General features: G+C 44.0%; 1 non-coding gene across 1 annotated transcript; it reads left to right on the forward strand.

Annotated features, from left to right (window-relative positions):
- Positions 1-2,906: 2,906 nt before the first annotated feature.
- On the forward strand, positions 2,907-4,895 carry LOC143206313 (small subunit ribosomal RNA). The gene has a single exon (XR_013008296.1). It is a non-coding gene; the product is annotated as a small subunit ribosomal RNA (ribosomal RNA).
- The last annotated feature ends 668 nt before the right edge of the window (positions 4,896-5,563 follow it).

Here is a 5,563-nt window from a genome sequence, read left to right on the forward strand (position 1 = left end):
CAGTTCTAAGTAAATTAATTCACATACCTATGTGTGTTTCAATATACTACTTACCTGCAAAATCGGTTCTTTTCAGAACCACAATTGGATATACATTTTAAAAAATGAAATGTTAAACAGTAGCTGACATTTTATAAAAACAGAATTTTCAGATATATATATATATATTGTAGTTATTGTATTGAATTATATTATATCATTATAATCTGTTATATAGTAAGTATATAGAATAAGTTTTGTAAAAATGGTACGGCCCGAGATTGTTATTTAAAAATAAGGTAAAGTATTTCTGGAGTGACTTCGAAAATATGTGTATTCATTTTTATTACGTTTATGACTATATGATAATTAATTTATTTTTCCTAACTGTGGCTAATTGTGGATTGTGGCTAATTTCTACACGATAAGTATTAATCACGGGAACGTCTCGAAATGAACAAATAGGAACTGTAATTAATCAAGAATTTAGAATGGAACTATCGTCCTAATATAATGAGGATCGTCAAAGAGAAGATACTTTTTTTTTCGTTTACTAGGTTGACCTTGCTTGGGGACAGTGGAACTCAGTGGAAAATCGCTGATGGTGGGTGAGGAGGATAGGCCTGTGGTCAGAATCGATATCTTGGAGTACTTGCAGGTCAGAGGCTTGATTCGAATTTTGATAGATAAAAAAGTCAATTATTGTCGGTCGATTGGAGGAGTAGTGAGTTGGTTCGCTTGGAGCAATAAGCCCAAGTTCCAACTCATCTATTATCCCGGCCGATAGTAATTCTTCCAATAGCTGTGTGGTTGATGGCGTTGAAAATGGCCTGAAAATCTCCTTGGTCATCTGAATATGTTCCGAAGAGTATTTCGCCAATGGAGATCGGGTTCGTGTTCTAGTGGAATCCAGACCAGCCAGACGACTGTTATCTTGAGTTCCCCGTACATGAGTGGGGGGAGGAATTGGTCTTTTGGGTTTGGTTGTTTTTGGAGTAGGTCGGCACTTGCATCCCGAGTAATTTGCGGTGTATGGTTCTCAACAGTTGGTGCATTTCGGCGGGGAATTTCTGTCTTTGGGACTTGACGTAGGCCGGAGTGGCTTTACAGTTGGCCGATGAATGACCGTAGAATTGGCAGTTAAAACGTTGAACGCGCCTGCCGTTGCCGCGCTGGGCTTGGACTTTTACCACCTGATTCATTAGGCGGTCGACCGCGAAGATACGGCGTTCCTCTCGAGGAACCGACCAACATGGATTGGATTGAAACCGAGCTTCATGAGCGCGGTTCGGACTTCGAGTTACCATTACGTCGAGAGAGAAATATAATATATTAGCTGACCCCGCAGACACTCCGTACCCTGTACTCAATGGATAAATAAAGGATTCATTCTATCAAATTCTTCGTTCAAATCACTTTCGAATCATCCTTAGGAACATTCTGATATCGGAAAACCTTATCCGTAGTCGATAAACGATATCTAACGGATGAATTATAGAAAATGGCCAATAAGCGGCAAATATCCGATCGTAAGGGTGCACCATCGTTTCGGCGAATCATTCTTTTGGAATCTTACGTTCTACAAGCAAAACATTTATTCATAGGTATATACCGATAATAACGAACGGGCCGACGTAACAACCTAAAATGTCCTGAAATACGTGAGAACAGTTTTACTCCGATCGCCGTATCGATATGTGACAGTATCCATCCTATGAAGGATCTTTACATTCTACTAGCATAATTTTATGGATCGGAATTTTCCGACTTTTAAAGAACGTGATCGGCAGTCTAGAAACGGCCTGAGGACGTATTAACACGAGAGGTTAAAATTATTGCTTTAGAAGTTCACGTTGTCTAAAGCTAAAGTTTATTCATCGGAACATTCCGATAATAACGAGAACGGGCAGACGTAAAAACGAAAAATTTGCGCAACGTCCGTATAAACGATCTGTTCTAAAACACCCATACATTTCCGATAGCTGGCGAGAGACCCGCGCTTAAATCGTGTGCGCTTCTACGTGGGGCGATACGAGAGACGGATACGACGGGTCGGGTCGACCGGCGCTGTGACACTTTTACCGAGTGGCTTTTGATCAGCGAAGGTGGTATTACATATTATATGTTAATATATAAGATCCGAACCGTATTTTTTTATTTATCTAAATAAAAAGCGTATTTCGTCGTGTTATTATATATTCGTAACGCTCTCGCGATTTTGTATCGTCGTTTCGTTGTTCTTCCTGGTCGGTTTTTTTCGATATATCGGGAAGCGTACGACGACGACGACGGTATCACTGCGAGATCGCGAATTCGGCGGGAACATTCGGCTTCGTTAGAAGAAGATGATCCACGATTCATATGCGATTGGAATTATTATTTTTATGGACGTATCGGTTTTTCATCGGAACGTTCATAAAACAGCAACACATTTTGCGATAGCTCTCTGCTCTCCGAGCGAGAATAAAATAAAAAATCACGAAACGTTTCTCGTACGAGGTTTCCTTGTCGCTTTATATATTTCTATCTAGCGAAGGGTTCGGAGAGAATGTTTTTCGAGGTCTTATAAACGCCGAACGATATTTTGCGGCATCCAATTTTCGACGTAGTCGACGATCGTCGTCGATAATCGAGATAATTGGGTGCCTAGTCGATCGGTTGTGTATAAAAAAAACAAAAGATGTGTCTAAGATGATGATATCGTTTTGTTTTATTAGACAACTAATATTAAAATGTAAGAGCGTGGCGCCTCGGACCGGTTTTTCCGTCGTCTAGGCGCGCTATCATGCACCTCCTTTTTATTAGTCGTCGATATATATTATATATCGTCGTCTTACGCACACGTTTCTTTATAAGTCAAACTTATAAAATAAACTGTGTCTGTATTTGTTTTATCTGCTTCGTGTCGATAAAATAATAAGAACAGTTCCCTGGTTGATCCTGCCAGTAGTCATATGCTTGTCTCAAAGATTAAGCCATGCATGTCTCAGTACATACCGAATTAAGGTGAAACCGCGAAAGGCTCATTAAATCAGTTATGGTTCCTTAGATCGTACCCACAATTACTTGGATAACTGTGGTAATTCTAGAGCTAATACATGCAAACAGAGCTCCGACCAGAGATGGAAGGAGTGCTTTTATTAGATCAAAACCAATCGGTTTCGGGTTCGCGCTCGTCATCGTACAACTTGGTGACTCTGAATAACTTTAAGCTGATCGCACGGTCTCGCACCGGCGACACATCTTTCAAATGTCTGCCTTATCAACTGTCGATGGTAGGTTCTGCGCCTACCATGGTCGTAACGGGTAACGGGGAATCAGGGTTCGATTCCGGAGAGGGAGCCTGAGAAACGGCTACCACATCCAAGGAAGGCAGCAGGCGCGCAAATTACCCACTCCCGGCACGGGGAGGTAGTGACGAAAAATAACGATACGGGACTCATCCGAGGCCCCGTAATCGGAATGAGTACACTCTAAACCCTTTAACGAGGATCAATTGGAGGGCCAGTCTGGTGCCAGCAGCCGCGGTAATTCCAGCTCCAATAGCGTATATTAAAGTTGTTGCGGTTAAAAAGCTCGTAGTCGAATTTGTGTCTCGCGCCGCCGGTTCATCGTTCGCGGTGTTAACTGGCGTGTTTTTCGCGAGACGTCCTGCCGGTGGGCTTAGTCGTGTCGCGTCGCCGTCGCGCGTGCGTTTCGGCGTGCGTGTTGTGCGCGTCGTGGTTACGACGGCCCAACTCAATCCTGCCGCGGTGCTCTTTACTGAGTGTCGAGGTGGGCCGGCACGTTTACTTTGAACAAATTAGAGTGCTCAAAGCAGGCTAAAATTTCGCCTGAATACTGTATGCATGGAATAATGGAATAGGACCTCGGTTCTATTTTGTTGGTTTTCGGAACCCCGAGGTAATGATTAATAGGAACGGATGGGGGCATTCGTATTGCGACGTTAGAGGTGAAATTCTTGGATCGTCGCAAGACGAACAGAAGCGAAAGCATTTGCCAAAAACGCTTTCATTGATCAAGAACGAAAGTTAGAGGTTCGAAGGCGATCAGATACCGCCCTAGTTCTAACCTTAAACGATGCCAGCTAGCGATCCGTCGACGTTCCCTAATATGACTCGACGGGCAGCTTCCGGGAAACCAAAGCTTTTGGGTTCCGGGGGAAGTATGGTTGCAAAGCTGAAACTTAAAGGAATTGACGGAAGGGCACCACCAGGAGTGGAGCCTGCGGCTTAATTTGACTCAACACGGGAAACCTCACCAGGCCCGGACACCGGAAGGATTGACAGATTGAGAGCTCTTTCTTGATTCGGTGGGTGGTGGTGCATGGCCGTTCTTAGTTGGTGGAGCGATTTGTCTGGTTAATTCCGATAACGAACGAGACTCTAGCCTGCTAACTAGGCGCTTTTTGACATCCTAAAGGCCCGCCGGCCGCGTTGCTTTCGGGTTTCGCGGTTCGTGCGCGGTTTTTACTGTCGGCGTACAAACTATTCTTCTTAGAGGGACAGGCGGCTTCTAGCCGCACGAGATTGAGCAATAACAGGTCTGTGATGCCCTTAGATGTTCTGGGCCGCACGCGCGCTACACTGAAGGAATCAGCGTGTCTTCCCTGGCCGAGCGGCCCGGGTAACCCGCTGAACCTCCTTCGTGCTAGGGATTGGGGCTTGCAATTGTTCCCCATGAACGAGGAATTCCCAGTAAGCGCGAGTCATAAGCTCGCGTTGATTACGTCCCTGCCCTTTGTACACACCGCCCGTCGCTACTACCGATTGAATGATTTAGTGAGGTCTTCGGATCGACACGCGATGGCGTTTCGGCGTCGTCGATGTGTAGGAAAAGATGACCAAACTTGATCATTTAGAGGAAGTAAAAGTCGTAACAAGGTTTCCGTAGGTGAACCTGCGGAAGGATCATTACAGTGTGTTGTTATGCCTATATATATATAATAGGTAAACGTACAAGTCTGTAAAAATCATTGTCGAACGTTAAAGAGCCATCTACGAAGTTCGGAAGTTCCGATCGAATTTCGACGTCGTCAACGTAGCTGTTTTCGGGTACCTATAATATATGGTTTTAAAAGATGTACGCCCGAAAGCGGAGATATATACGATGAAGATGTTGTTATATAGGACGACGAGTAATAATCGTCGGCCTACGACGGATTTCGTTATAAATGGACAAATCGAGCGCAAAATAAAACGATTTTGCCAATTATATTTCTAATCGACGTTTCGATCCTCATATCGACGAACATATACGATGATCGGTAATGTGATTAGTTTACGAAAATCTTATCACCCTTCGTTTGTTTCATTCCAAAAGGGTGAGATTTAGTTTACGAAAATATTGCCAAACTATGATCAGCGTATGCTCTTTTGTTGTCGTACGAGGTGAGACGACGAAAATTTACAACGAACGTCACCATTTCGAGTAGTCTGTCTCCGCTCCTCTCGTTGTGTGTAGTGGAGAAGACGAAAATAAACCGTAAGAGCGTTTTAAAGTCGACGGCGGCTGCGAAAGGGGCGCAAGCGCTGTCTATGACGTGAGCGCGCGTCGTCGTCGTCGTCGTCGTCTTATAATAGAA

The sequence above is a fragment of the Rhynchophorus ferrugineus genome, unplaced genomic scaffold (genome assembly GCF_030347505.1).
Source record: "Rhynchophorus ferrugineus isolate W39M unplaced genomic scaffold, kcgeb_rfMv2 rfM641, whole genome shotgun sequence".
Classification (NCBI taxonomy): Eukaryota; Metazoa; Arthropoda; class Insecta; order Coleoptera; family Curculionidae; genus Rhynchophorus; species Rhynchophorus ferrugineus.